Raw genomic sequence first — 17077 nt, 5'->3', positions numbered from 1 at the left:
ATTTAGTATTTATAATTAAAGTGATTCAAAATTCAGGAATGTTCATGCCAGTGATTTAAGTAATCATTTATGATAAAGTAAAAATATCCTGACACACAAATGTTTAAGTGAAATAAAGTAGTGTAAATGTTTTTTTATAATGGTTTCTTTCCCTAATAACAACAACAACAAAAATCTTCAAATTGTCCACAGATAAGAAAGAAGTGGTTTGTACTTCACTAACTTTAGGAATGTTTCTATTACTTTTTAAAATAAAGCAATTAGTTGTGGATGTAACTGAAAAGTTAATCTGGTGCTGGGACAGTTTGACAGACAGAGAGACTTGCCCCCCACCTCATACCATATTCAAAAGTCAAGTCCAGGTGGACTGAAAGCCTAAACATGAATGGCCACTGTAGGAAGATAACCCAGGAAAATACCTTTATAATCCAGGAGCAGGAAAGATGTCTTAAACTGGATGCACAAAGTGCTAACAATAAAGGAAAAGATTGATATACAGTTGACCCTTGAACATGGTGGGGGGAGGACATTTAGGGGCACCAACCCTCCCTGCTGTGGAAAATCCCCATGTAACTTCACAGTCAGCCCTCCTATATGCAGTTCCTCCGTGTCTGTGGTTCCACATCTTCAGATTCAACCATCCAGAGACGGTGCAGTACTGTAGTATTTTCTATTGAAGAAAATCCATCTATAAGTGGACTTGCACTGTTCAAACCTGTGTTGTTTCAGGGTCAACTGTACTAGACAAGATTAAAATGAAGAACACCTGTTCATCAAAGACGTTATTATGAAGGTGAAAAGGCAAAGCACGGATTGGAGGATATATATATACACGCATACATATATATATATATACACAGAGAGAAAATAATAGATTACATATATTCAATAAACAAAAGAGTATCCAGAAGCAAAATGGGCAATACGTTTGGACAAACACTTTACAGAAGAGGAAATCCAACTGGCCAGTCAACATGAAAAGGTGCTCAACCCATTAGGACACAGGGAAATGCAAATTCAAAACTCAATTAGATACTGCTCATATGCCAGAATGGTGAAAATGTTTCCATTTTTGTTAATTCCAAGTGTGTTGAAGATGTGTGCGCTTGTGCAGGAGGATACTGGTAAAGAATGTTCACAGCAGCACTATTTGTAATAGCTAAAACCCAGAAACAACCTACATGTCCATTAATAGTAAAATGTATGTTTCTAAAAACTGTGATATATTCATGCAATGGAAACCTCTACAGCAATGAGAGTAAACAAACTACAGTCACGTGAGCCAACACGGATTAATCTCACAACATAGAGTTTCGCAAATGAAAATAAACTATGGAGGAAAGAGGCAAGCAAGGAAGTGATTACCGAAAGAGTCATGAAAGTGGTCAACTTCAGGAGGGAGTTGTGACGACCCGGAAGGGCACAGGTTGGCTTCTGGGCTGCTGGCAGTGTTGTTTCTTAACTTGGTGGTTGCAGCAGGTGTTCTCATGATAAAAATTATTAAACCTGCACAGTTATGTTGTATGCCCTTTTCTTAAATGTTTGATTCCACAACAAAAGAGTTTAAAATTTTAAATCTGAAATATTAAATCATTGCATTATTTAAAAATATATTGCACATGCCCCTTGAGAGGAATATTCTCATATACCCATGAGGGTTTTGTAATGTAGGAGTACATTTGCATGGAAACAAGATTTTAAAAAGGTGTTTCTCATTAGTAATCTGTACACCAATATTAAAAAGTTTATATTAATAGGGTCTATCCCACCAGAAACTATCCTATAATAATCCAAAGACACCTTATTTTCTGTCCACACAAATTCCTTTTTATGAGCCATTTTTAAAATTAAAACACTTAAAGTTTCTGTTTGGGTTTAAGTGGTTTGTTCTGGAAAACATATTAGCCTTTTAAGAAAGTGGGGCTTTTGGAAACAAAAGCAAAAATAAACAAATGGTACTACATCAAACTAAAAAGATTTGCACAGTGAAGGAAACTTATCAACAAAACAAAAAGGCCACCTACAGAATGGGAGAAGATATTTGCAAATGATATATCCAGTTAGGCATTAATATCCAAAATATACAAAGAACTCACATAACTCAACATTTTAAAAAAATGATTTAAAAAAGGGCAGAAGATCTGAATAGATATATTTCCCCATCTGTATAAGGAAGACATACAGATGGCCAATAGGCATATGAAAAGATGCTCAACATCACTAATCAGGGAAATGCAAATCAAAACCCCAATGAGATATCACCTTACCCCTGTCAGAATGGCCATCATCAAAAAGACAAGAAATAAATGTTGGTGAGGAAGTGGAGAAAAGGGAACCCTAGTACAGCGTTAGTAACAATGTAAGTTGGTGCAGCCACTATGGAAAACACTATGGAGATTCCTCAAAAAAATTAAAAATAGAACTAACATAGTATCCAGCAATTCCACTCCTGGGTATTTAGCCAAAGAAAACAAAAACACTAATTTGAAAAGATATATGCACCCTTATGTTCATTGCAGCATTATTTACAATAGCCAAGATATGGAAGCAACCTAAGTGCCCATCAACAGACAATGGATAAAGAAGAATGTACATAAACACAATGGAATATTACTCGGCCACAAAGAAGAATGAAATCTTGCCATTTGCGACAACATGGATGGATTTAGAGGGTATTATGCTAAGCGAAATAAGTCAGATAGAGAAAGACAAATACTGTATGATTTCACTTATATGTGGAATCTAAAAAAGCAAAACAAATGAACAAACATAAAACAGGAATGGAGTTATAGACATAGAACAAACAGGTGGTTGCCAGAGAGGAAGGGGTTGGAGCGAGGAAAGAAATAGATGAGGGAGATTAAGAAGTACAAACTTCCAGTTGCAAACTAAGTCAAGGGTATGAAATGTACAGTGTGGAGAATTTAGTCAATAACTATGTAATATTTTTGTATGGTAACATATTGTAACTAGACTTATGGTGATCAGTTTGCAATGTATAGAAATATCTAACCACTATGTTGTGCAAAAGGAATTAACATGTTGTAGGTCAATTATACTTCAAAAACAAACAAGCTCATAGAAAAGAAGATCACATTTTTGTTTGGGGGGAGGATTGGATGAAGGCAGTCAAAAAGTACAAACTTCCAGTTGTAAGATAAATAAGTGCTAGGGATAAAACGTACATGATAAAGATAATTAACACTGCTGTACGTTATATATGAAAGTCTTTTAAGAGAGTAAATGCTGAGTTCTCATCACAAGAAAAATTTTTTTCTTTAATTTTGTATCTATGTGAGATGATGGATGTTCATTAAACTTATTGTGATAATCACTTCATGATGTATGTAAATCAAATCATTATGCTGTACACCTTAAACTTATACAGTGCTGTATGTCAATCATATCTCAATAAAACTGGAAGAAAAAAAAGGTGGGGCTTTTGGGGTTGTTTTGGTTATTTTAAGTCGTATTTTGGATACTCTATTCTTCCAGTATAGAGGGAATGCATTTGCCTCTGTTGGAACTGCATGTTCACAAAATGATCGTGACTAAAGCTTCGGCTCAAACCGGACCTAGTTGGGCTGCTGATAAGACCGGATGGGTCGTTGCCTCAATCAAAGGAGGTAAAGGTGCAGCAACCGCTTGGCTGGCTTTGCTCCACAAGGACCTACCGATTCTTACATCTTAGACCACACAGGAATAAAACTCCTCCCACCTTTTTCCAGATAACTCTACCTGGTACAAGTGGGGAAACCTAGACGCAGACAGGAGGCGACGCGCACCCACTTGGCCGCGGACCCAAGCTTGGGGCGGCCAGGGTCCCTGCCCCGCGCTTCCCCTTGTGGGCGTCTCTCCCCGGCAGGAGACTGCGCGCTGCGCCCCGGCGCCCCCGAGTGGAGGGAGAGGTAAGGAAGGCGAGCTGGGCGGGCGGGGCGAGGCGCGGTGACAGCGCAGAGCCGGGCCCGCCCCTGGCTCCCACCCCCGGAGCCCACAGCGCCCGCCCGCTCGCGGCTGCCCGGGAGCTCTTCCAGCCCCGCGCTCCCCTCACCCGCCTGCCGCCCGCGCTCTCCCGCCGGCCGCCCGCGCTCGTCCCGCCGCCGCCTGCGCCCGCGCCAGCCCCCGCGGCTCCACTGACCGGTAAGTGTCCCACCGGCCAGGGGTCCCCCTCGCGCTCGCGGGGCTCCCTGCCCCCTCACCGGGGCCCCAGCCATATCTGGGCAAAATATTCAGCTGTCGCCGCCGCCGCCAAGAGGGACTGAGCGTGGCTCCCTCTATAAATAGCCGCCGCCTCGAGTTGCCTCCGGGGCTGGGGAGCCTGGGTCTCGGGGTCCGGAACCGGGCGCTCGCATCCGCGCCACTCGGCGCGCGTGGCCCCGGCCAGGGCGCCCTTCCCTCTGGACCCCGACGCCGCGTCTGTAAAAGGGAGAAGGACCTGGGGGCTCTCGAGGAGCAGCGCTGAGAGCGGGGGTCATGGCGGGGCCGGCGTTCCCGCTGCGCGCTTGACTCCAGCGTGCAGTGGCTAGGCGCCCCGGGCGCTCTGTTGGGTACAGGTGCCGCCGAGCGAGGCACTCAGGCGCGGCCTCCACGCCGGCTGCAGAGAGAGTGGAGGTGGGAGTGGGGACGCATTGGCACAAGTGAACGTGATACCCGGGTTCGCGCTTCGCCTGTTTGCGGCAAGAAAACTTTCCCAAACTGCGTGGGATGACAAGGTTTAAAGCACCACCGTTATGCGCCTTTCGCGCGGAGGTGGAAAGAAGAGGGGAAGAGCCTGGAGGCAGGAGTTCTCTGGCTCTCGCCAACTCACTGGGTGAACTTGACAAGCCTCCTCCCTTCCCTGGGTCTCGGTTTCCCCATTTGTAGGAGCGGGGTTTGGTTCCCGCGATAGAGCTCGTGGCCAGGGCCGTGAGAGCAGTAGGGCGCGCTCTTGACCGCCGGCGCTCCCCCCACCTGTTCACCGGCTCTGGGCCTGAGACGCTGGAGGCACAGCCGCGCATATCCGGAAGGGCTGCGGAGACCAGAGACTTTGGCGGTCCCTCTGACTCGGATCTTATACTAAGACCCAGTAGGACCCTCGGAAAGCCTGGGCAGTACACACCCAGGAAGCGCGCTCCACGGTGATTATGGGCATCTGTGCTGGGCGGCAGCCATCACCTTCGCAAAGAAGCTTGTGAGTCAAACAGCTTTAGACCCAATGAACTGAGCAGGGCTAGAGGCTCCAGTCCAGTCGCTCCCTGGCTTCTGTTTCCCCGTCTATTTGGTGTCTGTGATGCTGCCTCGGAGCTCTGCAGGCACACCCCCTCCCCATCTTTTCTAGCCTTGGCCTTGGCCCTCTCAAACTCTTGCATATTACCTGGCCTAAACTTTTCCCTGTAGAATCACAAAACCAGATCCTAATCCAGGTTCTGGGCCCTCAGTGGGGGAACCCAAAAAATTCCCATTTTCACCCAGTGGTGACAAACATTTTGTTCCTGGCGAGGGTCTGCAGAGCCCCCTGCTCAAGGTCACACGCTGCTGGACATGCCAGGCAGTCTCCACCAGCCTTTCTCATGTCTTTCCTGACACTTCCTGCTGCTCAGGCAGGTCTTGGGGATCTGTTCAACACCCCCTGTTCTTTGGTCTGCTGCTGTCCAGGACTTCCCCTTGCTCAGACAATAGCGCCCTCATCTTGAAGTTTCATTTTTGTTTCTACCTTACTTTCTATCATATATTTTTTCCAAAGCCATCTTAAAGCCTCACTGAATTAAGAGGAAATGGAGACAAATAGTAAGGTTCTCATCAATTCGAGCCACACAACAAACAGGCAGAGGGTGAAAGCAAGGAGTGCTGTCACTTAGATGTGTTAATTCTATTTAATGAGCCAGTCTTGCAAACCCACGTTTTAGAAGATCCTGGCGCTTAAGTTCCTCCCAGCCTAAGTAGAAAGCCAGTGTCCTCTAAAAATAGCCTCCGCCCCACCTTATCAGGGTCTCACAGTTTCTCCCTCCTCCAGGGTTGGGCTGCTTCCTGCTGCTCAGCAAAAAAACCACAAAAACTAAGAGTAGGTAGTGGCAGCTCTGAGTAATAGGCTGACCTGGAGATTAGGACACCTGGCTCCAGCCCCAGCTCTGCCACCCACTTAGAGTGACCATGAGCAATGAGGGGGTGGGCAAGATGCTTTCCAGTGGACCTGGAATTAAGAGGACTCAGAGCTTCCCTTGGAAGACTTTCTATCATGAGAAAAGTGAAGCACCAGGGATGAAATCCAGGGGAACCCACCCTATGAAGAGGAAGGAAAGAACGGGAGAAACTGGTTCCCAAGAGCCAAGGGAGGAGAGAGATTGGCAGTGCCAGCTGGTGCAGAGAGACAGAGGGGAAGAGGACTGGGAAAGGGCCACCATGATTGGGTGACTTTGGCCAGGGCATTGCAGAGGGTTCAAAAATGGGATCTGCCACTGCTTTACTGAAGCCAGTGACCCAGCCTGTCTGAGCCCGTTTCCTCCTCTGTACAAGGGGATAATAATAGCATCCATTTCAGATGGGTTGCTGTTGGGATTAAGGGGGATGATGCAGGGAAAGCCCTTGGTCCTGTGCTTGGTACCTGCAATGATGTTAATGCTAGCGAGAGGAAGAAGCAGCTAATGGGAGCCGAAGATTTGGAGACAGAGCCCACAGCTCTTCTAAAAGCTTGGAGGAGAAAGGAAGGAAGAGAGAAGGTAGTAGGAGCTGGAGACAGGGCCGAAAGGGGAGGTGGGTGTTTCTGGGCTGAGGAGTGTGAAAAGAGACAGAGACACACCTGGGAGAGGGGAAGAGGTGAAAAGAGCATCTAAGGGACATGCACATGGGAGGACTGAGGGCCTTCCTTAATGACCTGCTGAATGCCACAGGCTCTAAAATCACATTCCTCTAGATTCAGGCTGAGCAAAGAAAGGGTAAAATGAAGCCAGTCCTGGCTCAGACCCTGGTGTCCTCTTGGGAGACTTCAGTATCTGTGAAGGAGGGTGGTGATGGGCCGCAAAGGGTAGTTTGACTCTGTCCAGGGGGCTCACGACCTTGGCTCGCTTGTTTCTGAAATGACGTCATGTATCGATGACTCCTGCTGAGCCCAGTCATAATGACCTTTTCCAGTCAGTGTTTTGATTTTTCTGTCTTACTAATGGACCAGCCAGGCTGCCAACATTTCTAAAGAGGCCAGTTCACTCTTCACTTAAAGCCAAAACACCAAGTAGATCAATTATTTGGCTGCTAGGAGCCATTATCAGTTTAAAGCGACAGGCTTGTTTGTATGGAAAAACATGAAGCAGATGGCATAATTTGGGGACCATTTCCTGTCTCTTGTTTTGGTTTGTAAAATCCTCCTTTGGTTAATCATGATAAAACCAGACTTTCTTTGCTCTTAACGATAACGAAAGAATGAGCTCACTGGAGTCAACCTAGGACAGTCTAGGAGGTTTTCTTCGATGTTAGGAGGTGCTGGATCTGTTTTTGATCTGAAAAACGAAACAAACTCAAGCATTTCTTTTGTTTCTCCTTTTCTTACATCCTTTCTCTTGGAGAAAAAGAGATTTGTGAAAGTGCTGTCTCTGTTTCAGTTCTTCCTTCTCAGATCCCCAGCCCCAGCCACCGCTCACTCTGGGGCTTCTAGGGAGGTGTCTCCAGGACTGTTCCTGGGAGATGATGCTGGTGGGTGATAAGGCAGAAATCCTCTTGGCCTCACTCAACCTCCTTCATGGACTCATCTCTTCCCAGCCCTTAAATATTAGTGCCACTCTCAACCATATTCCTTTTCACCCCGCACCCTCCTATAGTCCCATCCACTCCCAGGGCTCCCACCACTCCCTATACACTCAGAACTCCCAAACTCCTGTGTCCAGCCTGGACCACACTCCTCAGCTCTAGGCATCCGTGACTCCAGCCTAGGGGACAAAGCCAAGAGGGTGTCCCTAAGGTACTTCACACCCAACAGGCCCAACTCAGGCTCACCACCCAGTCTCCCTCCAGGGTCCCCCCTTCTTGGTTAACAGTAACACCATCCACCCAGGCTCTGAGCCAAAAACCTCCATACCTTTCACCACCCCATTCATTTGGTCAAAAGTCCTATCAATTCTACCTTCCTTAACATCTCTTCTATTCATGTCTGTCCCCAGTCGAGTACTTTGTCATCTCTCCCCCTGAGCTATTAGCAGAGCCTCCTAAGAGTCTTTCTGCACCCGTCTTTTCTCTCTCTCTCTTTTTTTAACCCCAGTCTTTTCTTCTCATGCTGCTGTTGACAGAGTTTTGTGAAACGTAGCTCGGATAGTGTTATTCCTCTTCATTCAGGGATTCCCCATTTCCTACCAGATTCCTTGGCATCCGACACGAGGACCATCTAAGATGTGGCCCCAAGCTACTTCTCCAAACCATCTCCTGACACGCCCCCCAGTTCTCTACACCGTGTCATGGTGCAAGCATATGTGACTGCATGCCTTGCCGCCTTTGCCCCTGCTGTTCCTTCTGCCTGGAATGCTGTCCTCTTCCTTCTCAACCTGGCAAACTTGTAATCCTCCTTTAAATCAAAGCGCCTCATTGCCCCACCTGTGCTCCCACAGCCCCCTGAATGGGCCTCAGAGAACCAGCCATAGTCTGTTCTAAGTGTCATCAGCTGCTTACATCCTTATCTCTGACTAGACTGATAGATCCTTGAGGACAGAGTTCATGGCTCATTTACTGATATTTCTGCTTCCCCAGTGTCGAGCTCAGAGCTCAGCAGCTTGGCAGAGTGCAAGGATTTTATGTTTTAATTAGTGACTGATCACTGAATGAAAGAATATGTAAAAGACTAAGCAAATGAAAGCCCTGAGGTAACCGTGACAATCACACAACATTATCTACATGTTTTCCCATCCCACCACCCCGTCAGCTCCGTGAGGGCAGAAACCACACCTGTTCTGCTCCCCACCAACCCTGCAGCCCCTCAGCCCCCTCACAATACATAGAATGAACCCATGATCTCACCTGAAACTCACAGTAATCCTGTAAGGGAGGACGGGCCGGTATAATGACCCCTTTTTATAGATAGCATAGTGAACCCCAGTAGGAATTATTCCAGGTCATCCAATTGGGATGTGTATTCCAGAAAAACCCAAGTGCTCTCCAGGGTTTGGTAAACTTGAGAAATCAGAGTCCTTGTGTTCTACACTAGTGCTTCTCTAGCATTGGAGATACTCAGGATCTTGTTAATGCAGATGCTGGCTCAGTAGGCCTAGGAGGGGACCTGAGACTCTGAATTTCTAACAAGCTCCTTGTTTCTAATAAGCTTATTAAATAATAGGCTTAATAATTCCTAATAAGCGCTGATACACATCATAATGTGAGGCTTCTTCTGCATACACTGACCACCAGACTTTGACCATCAAGGTGAGTGCTGATTATCTCAAAGTTTTCCCTTGGCCTTTGCATTAAGATAGTATTTCTAGGGCTTCCCTGGTGGCGCAGTGGTTGAGAGTCCGCCTGCCGATGCAGGGGACACGGGTTCGTGCCCTGGTCCGGGAAGATCCCACATGCCGCGGAGCGGCTGGGCCCGTGAGCCATGGTCGCTGAGCCTGCGTGTCCGAGCCTGTGCTCCGCAACGGGAGAGGCCACAGCAGTGAGAGGCCCGCATACCGCAAAAAAAAAAAAAAAAAAGTATTTCTATTAAAATCTACAAATGAATTCATTTAAGCCTTGACTCAAAGTCAAAAATCAAGGGCTCTTTCTGGGATTTTGTTGTTGTTGTTTGGTTGTTTCGTTTTTGTCTTTATGAGCAATGTACGGGGCATGAGGAGCATGACGGGGCACCTGCAGGGGCTAGAAGAACACGGTGGAGCGTGTGGGGCATGGGGGCGGGACGTGTGGTGCGTGGTGGGCACGTGGGAAGGCCCAGGTGATGGGATGCATAGGGGGCGGGGATTGGTGAGGGGGCAGGTGATTGGGGGCGGGGCTTGGGGGCACGTGGCTGCAGCATGTTGGCAAGGAGGAAGTTCCAGGGATGGCAGGCAGCGGGAAGGGTCAGGCTTGCAGCTGCGGGTTCTTTCCACCTACTTCTGCCTTCCTGGCTTCTCCCTTGCTTGCTGGAGAAATTTAGGCCCAGACAAGGCTTTAAGGTCACACTGCCCAGTTCCTGGTCAGCCTGGAAACCCCCCTGAGCGCCAGAGCTCCAGGCTTCTGTGTCTGATTGGCTTTTTCAGCGCACACTGCTTACAAGTTTGCTATCTATGAGCGCAGGGTGAGCACCTGGCCCGTGCCGGGGTAGGAACCGGATCCCGCCTCAGAAGCACTCAAAAGACAACAGAGAGGAGAGTCAGGAAGGCGGACTTCCTCCACGCAAACCCAGGAAGATTTAAAAAGTCAGACTGAATGGAAACATTGCACGCATTTGTTTATGGGTTTTATACTACATTCCACTTACGCCATTAAAAGGGTATGAGATTGCTTAATAAACCGGCGTAGGCAACATAACTGGTGAGAACAGAAAAAAGAAAGAAAGAAAGGAAGGAGGGAGGGAGGGCAAAAAACTTGAAAATTAGGATCGTGAAGCTCTGAGAATCTGATGGGAGCCATGGACTCTTGCTCCAGAAAAATGAATATATCCATGCACACAACAGTTTGCATGTCATTTGCGTGGGTGCATGGGTCTCTCTGAAGGCCTTTCAAAATGCCCAACACAGATTAAGGAGAGAAAATATGCCAGTGTCCTAGCTGAATGATGGCAACTCTATTTGGACACTCAAATCAGCTGATGAATCATGACAACTGAAGGGGAAAGGGAGAAGCAATGAATTGGAGACCACATCATGTCTGATTAAAAAAGACCAGTCCTTCAGGAGAAAGAAATGTTTTCTTAGCCCTAATTCTCAGAGTGTTGGGAGGCAGTTTTGCATAGTGGTTAAGAACATACCTCCCTGGGTTCAAATCTAAGGTCTGTCAGTTATGGGCTGCATAGACTCAGGTAACTTTTAACTCCCCGTGCCTCAGTTTCCCCATCTGTAATATGGGGTTATTGTGGGGAATCTCTATTTGCACATGTATGAAGTGGGCTTGTTGTGGGGAGTAAATTAGTTATTATATGTAAAATGCTTAAGTCAGTGCCTGGGACATTGTTAGTGTTATAAAAGTGTGAGCTGTTATGGGAAGGCAGCATGGAGCAGTGGTAATGAGTACACATTGCCCCCCTGGATTCAAATCCCGGCTCTACTACTTACTAGCTTTGTTACCTTGGTCACTGTAGTAGGTTAAATAGTATCCTCTGAAAAGTCATGTCCACCCGGAACCTCAGAAAGTGACCTTCTTTGGAAATAGAGCCTTTGCAGAAGTAATTAGTTAAGCTGAGGTCATACTGGGCTAGGGTGGGCCCTAAACCCAATGACTGGTGTCCTTATGGGAAGTGGAGTGGACATACACAGGAAAGAAGACCACGTGACAATAGAGGCAGAGATTGGAGTGATGTAGGTACAAGCCAGGGAATGCCAAGGATTGCCAGCAGTCACCAGAAGCCAGAGAAGCAAGGTACAGAGTCTCCCTCAGAGCCTGCAAAGGGAACCAACCCTGCCCACATCTTAATTTCCAATTTCTGGCCTTCCGACTGCAACAGGATACATTTCTGCTGTTTTAAGCCATCCACTTTGTGGTAATTTGTTATGGCAGCCCTAGAAAACTGATACAGTCAGAATACTGCATTTCAGTTTCTTCAGCTAAAATGGGAAGTAAGAAGTATCTACTTCACAGAGTTATTAGGATTGCATGAAATTATCCACGTAAAGAGTTAAGCACTGTGGCTAGTATGCGGTACGTACAGAATAATGCATGCTGTTAGAAGGTACATTGACATAACAGGCAATGGTAGCCTCAAGGATGGTGTTAATAGCATTTTATTGTATGTCTACATTATAATTCATTTACCCAGTGCCCTATTGATGAACTTTTATGTGGTTTCCAGTTTTTTGCTAAGATAGATAATAACCAGATGATTTGTACATATATCTTTGTACAATTCAGTGAGTAAACTGGCAGGATAAATTCCTAGAAGTGGAGTTGCTATGTCAAAGCGTGTGTGCGTTTGGATAGATATGACTTAACTTGCCTCAAGAGAGGGTGTACCAGTGTGTCCTTCTACTCTGTGTGAGAATGTTGGTCTCCTCCACATCTTGTCAACACCAGAGATTCTCAGACTTTTTCATCTTTGTTAATCTGATAGAGGAGAACTGATGTCTCCTTTCTCAATTTACTTTTATTATGGGTGGGTTTCATTCTCTGTTCATAGGCTTATTAGCCGTTGATGTTTCTTTTTATGTGAATTGCCTGTTCTTTTCCTCTTCCCACATTTTCACTGGACTCTTCTTTTTTTTTTTTTTTTTAATTTAGGAACTCTGTTAAAAAAAAAATTAGCCCTTTGTTCAACGTGCGACAAATATTTTCCCCCCAACTTGCCTTTTGCCTTTTGGTATTGCCCATGATACTTTTCATATTGACTTTTTAGAAGATACAAAAACGTGCTTCATAAACCTGTGCCTATGTTAACCCCTGCTGTGAGGCAAGGTGACAGAGTTCATGTGTATGAAATGGAGAGTGAGAATAGGAGTTAGTTCACAGGCTTTTCTACAAGCCAGCTTTTATTCCACCGAGGCTTTTGTCTTAAGGCTGTCAAAGTCAGTAGTAATGCCAAGCATTCATTCATTCACTTATTCAACAAAACTGACTTCAGCACCTGAGAGAAGCAGGGACGATGGGAGACAAGGATGCTTGCCTTCAAGTAGCTTTCAGTCTTGGGGGGTGGGGGTGGAGTGCAATAAGATGATGCTTCAATGACAGAACTCTGACGGCCCCTCCCCTTGGTATTAGTATTTGGCTTGCTAGTACCCTTTTCAGCTGGTGTGGAAAAAGAGGCCATGGAAGAGGCAGAGGCTGGTGAGAGCGCGTGGTGGCCTGAGCCAGGGCAGTTGCAGAGAGGTGGGGAGAAGGAACCACAGAGTGGAGTACGGCAGGGTTTGCAGGGCCGGTGGGCAGGCCAGCTGGGACAGGGCGATGGGTTCAGCGTCTTTTCCTGGAGCCCTCTTGCTTACAATGATTCGTTCAGTGACTCAGACACTGTGATGACCTCAAGAGGTGCAAAATGAAAACACACAATGGTGCAAGCACACACACGTGCTTTTCTAATTTAAACCCTTTGACAGCTTTGACGTGTGGACCTTTGAGGCTCCGTGTGAACTGGGATGGGGCTCAGATTCACTGCAGAGAGTGACGGAGTCAAATGCTGTGTCTCGTTTCCCTGCTTTTTTCAGAAGGTACTTTCCCGTATGACTAAGAGAATGAGATCAGCCAGGGAGAATAATGCAAACAGGCCAGGAAACAAGTCTTTTTTAAAGAGAGCTGATCATCTCTGAGTCCCCATGCTCTCCACTCAGTGGCTCCAAACATGTCTTACATAACAGAACCAGGCCTTCATAGGCCTGAAATCTCATCTTGTCAACTCCTGAAACCCACCATCAGTCGAGACGTCAGCCGTCTCTGGAAAACCTCATCTAGGGCTCTAGCATCTCTGCTCACATGCCTGGCATAACAAGTGCTCACCACCTCCTGAATCAGCCCAGTGCCTCCTTGGACATTGTTTATTTTTAGACAATTCATTGCGCTGATCGGAAATCCATGTCCTGGTCACCTCAGTAAATCTATGTCTTCTGAGCGCTGGCATCCACAGACCATTTTTGTTCCTTCTTCCCCAGGTCAGCCCATTAGAAGTTTGCAGAGTGTGACCATGTTCCCCTGGCCCTTCAACTGTTCTTCATCTGACACCCTGCCCCCCTTCTCTGAACTCGGCCAGCACCACTCAAGAGAAAAGGCCCAATTCACAGGAGAGGTCGCCCATATGGCCAGTAGCCATATGAAATGTGCTCAGCATCCTTAGTCATCAGGGAAATGCACAATGAGATACCACTACCCACCTGCCATAATGGCTAAAAAGGAAAGTACCGACAATACCAAGAGTTAGCAAAGATGTGGAACAACTGGAACTCTCAAACCCTGCTGGAGGGGATGTAAAATTGTACAATTACTTTGGGAAACTTTTTGACAGTACCTACTGAAACTAAGTGTATGCCAACTCTGTGATCCAGAAATTCTGCTCCAGGTACATACCCAAGAGAAATAAGTGATTATTCCCACCAAAAGCCATCATAGGGCTACTTATAATTACCAAATACTGGAAATAACTTAAATGTCCATTAACAGTAGAGTAAACAAACAAATTATGGTATAGTTCATGCAATGGAATACTACACATCAACAAAAAAGAATCACCTGCCACTCTAACAGGCAACGTGGATGAATCTCACAGATATAAAGTTGCATCTGAAAGGAGCCAGATGCAAGAACATACCCTCTATATGTGTCCATTTATATGATGTTCAAAAACAGTCAAAGCTAATTTATTAGAAGGCTTTAAAAGTCCGAATAGTTGTTACCTTTGAGGGAGATGGACTGGGAGGGGGATGAGAAAGCCTTCTGGTGGGCTGGAAATGGCCTATATCTTCATCTGAGTGGTGTTTACATAGGTGTATGCATATGGGAAGATTCAGTGAGCCGTGCTCTTAAGACTTGCCCACTTGACTGTATATAACCAATGCCTTATTATTATTATTTTTTTTTTGCGGTACGCGGGCCTCTCACTGTTGTGGCCTCTCCCATTGCGGAGCACAGGCCCCGGACGCGCAGGCTCAGCGGCCATGGCTCACGGGCCCAGCCGCTCCGCGGCATGTGGGATCTTCCCGGACCGGAGCACGAACCCGTGTCCCCTGCATTGGCAGGCGGACTCTCAACCACTGCGCCACCAGGGAAGCCCAACCAATGCCTTATTAAAAAAAGAAAAAATAATCACACACCCCCAGTGCAAGAGTGGGGGCCCAGAGCTGAGCTCCAGCCTGAAGCCTAGCAAGGCCATCATCGCCCTTACTTTGTCCACTGTACCTTTGTTAATGCAGCTGAGATCACACCGTGGCTTTGAGGGCCAGCGCCTCACACTGTTGATTTATGTTGGGTAGACAGTCACTTGAGAGCCCCCACACCTTTCTCGTGGCTACCCAGCCATGTCCACCCATCTGATGCTTGTAGGGTTGGCTTACTGGGCTGGAGCTTCATGAAACTGAGGAAGAGGGAAGGAAACCAGCCATCTGAACTGCCCCATCCTTTGTGTCACTGCTTCTTCACAGCACCCCTTCAGAGGTACAGGTTGTGCCCTCACCTTACAAATGAATCCATGAAGCTCAGAGGCACTAAGTGACATGCCCAAGATTGCCCCACCAGTTAGAGCCAGGGCAGGGATTTTAGCCCAAGCCTGCGTGACCCCTAGTCCATGCTTTCACCTGCCACCAGGCTGACCCAAGAGGAGACATCATCTGTAAAGTGGGGCTAATGGCCCAGCTCAACCTCCCTCTGAGGGTGGTGGGTGAAGAGAGGATGTGTATGACACCATCCCAGGGATTTCTGTGTGAGTCTTATCCTCCCGACTTAATTGCAAGCTTCCTGAGGGCCGGAACTCTCCTATTAATTTCTGTCTCTCCCACAAAGGCCCACTATGCCCTGAACAACGTGGGTGCTCAGTAAACACTCACTCAACGAATTAGGTTGTGGAAACTGAGATCCAGAGAGGTACAGCAACTTGCTCGAGGCCACACAGCAAATCCTCAACCAAAGTCAGGACTTGTAATCGAATCCCCTGACTCCTATCCCAGTGTCCCTCTGCCACTGCACAAGGGCTCCAGCTTCCTATAGACCCCAGGGAGTGGAGATCCCAGTGGGTTGGAGGATACTAGAGAAGAAAAGGACCATCCCAGGTGAGCCAAGGCTGAGTCTAGCCCTGGAGCCTTCAGGGTATGTGTCCTGGGAAAAGGGCTGGGAACAGGTTGTAGGTTGTACAGAGCCCTGCTCTCAGAAGCACTCTGTGCTTGGTTGAATGCTCGGCAGTCGATTTCTTGAAATTCTTAATTTTATCTTTGGATTTATATTTTAAAGTGAAGCCCCATGGACAGTGAAGTGTGCACCAGGGCTTTGAGGTCCCGCACGAAGTTCCATCTCCTGCTGCCTCTCTGCTTCCTGAGGATGGGTTCTCAGACTCCAGCTGCATCGCCTCCTGGCGCCCCAGGTCCTACCAGCCTCCCCCTCCCCACCACTGCCCAGCTACTACTGGGGCTCTCGCCCTGGCTGCATTCGGCTGGCAACCTTGCAGGGCAAGCCTCTTGTCGTCTCGTGATCCAGGCATCTATTGTCCTGGTGCAGAGGTTGGGATACCCTTGGGATCACCCATCTCCGTGTGTTAGGGCAGTGGCCCCATTGGAAGGGGAGAAGCCTGGCTCAACTGCCCGCTCCCTACCCGGGCAGAGCATGTCCGTCCTGTATCTGGCAGGGGAGGGAAGCTGGCAGCCAGAGGACTTGGTGTGCCCTCTCTGAGTCACAGCACTCGGGCACCTGTGTAGATCATGATATTCAGTCATACATTTTAAAGACACCACGACAGATCAAGACAGAGACCATGAGAGAAAGGAAAAACTTTATGTCTTGGTACCTTTAGTGGCACTTTTTTCCCGTTTTTGAACTCAGGACCCCACAGTCTTATTTTGCACTGGACCCGGGAAATTCTGTAGCCAGTCCTGCCTGGGAGAATCTTTCATCAGGGCTAAGTGAGCACTCAGGCCATCACACAGGGGCTGCCTGGGGACACGAGATGGTGCCTGGGAGAGCTGGGCCCTCTTGGTCCAGCTGTCTCCCTCCCCCTGTCTGTCTGGATCCAATCATAGATGACAACATGCCAAGGCACTCTCACTTCTTGCCCTGCAGGGGACATGAAACTGCGGGCATGAAAGTGTTTGTTTGTTTGTTTGTTTTAAGTTGCAAAGGTCTCTGCACTTTGGACTGGTTTTGGGTGTAATTATTGTGTCACATTTTATGACCCTCTTCCAAAGCTTAAACACTGAGGAAGGTAAGCCCCCCAAACTTCCAATCCCTACTTGTCTACCTCTTCCACACCCTGCCCTGCCCCATCCAGTCGAGGGACAGTTGACTTTCTTCCCTTTGGGGTCACTAGCCTGGGATA

General features: G+C 47.4%; 1 protein-coding gene across 2 annotated transcripts in view; it reads left to right on the top strand.

The window, feature by feature from the left end:
- The first annotated feature begins 4039 nt into the window (after positions 1–4039).
- The window catches only part of TMOD1 (tropomodulin 1), an 86972-nt gene continuing 73934 nt past the window's right edge, over positions 4040–17077 (top strand). For both annotated transcript variants that reach the window (XM_082656237.1, XM_082656238.1), the window contains exon 1: positions 4040–4140. The gene's annotated coding sequence lies outside the window, so the exon portion shown is untranslated. The remainder of the gene's footprint in view (positions 4141–17077) is intronic.

The sequence above is a fragment of the Grampus griseus genome (assembly GCF_964374135.1).
Source record: "Grampus griseus genome assembly, chromosome: 6".
In the NCBI taxonomy this organism is placed as follows: Eukaryota; Metazoa; Chordata; class Mammalia; order Artiodactyla; family Delphinidae; genus Grampus; species Grampus griseus.
The sequence above is the reverse complement of the archived record's forward strand: the minus strand, read 5'-3'. Positions and strand labels throughout refer to the sequence as shown.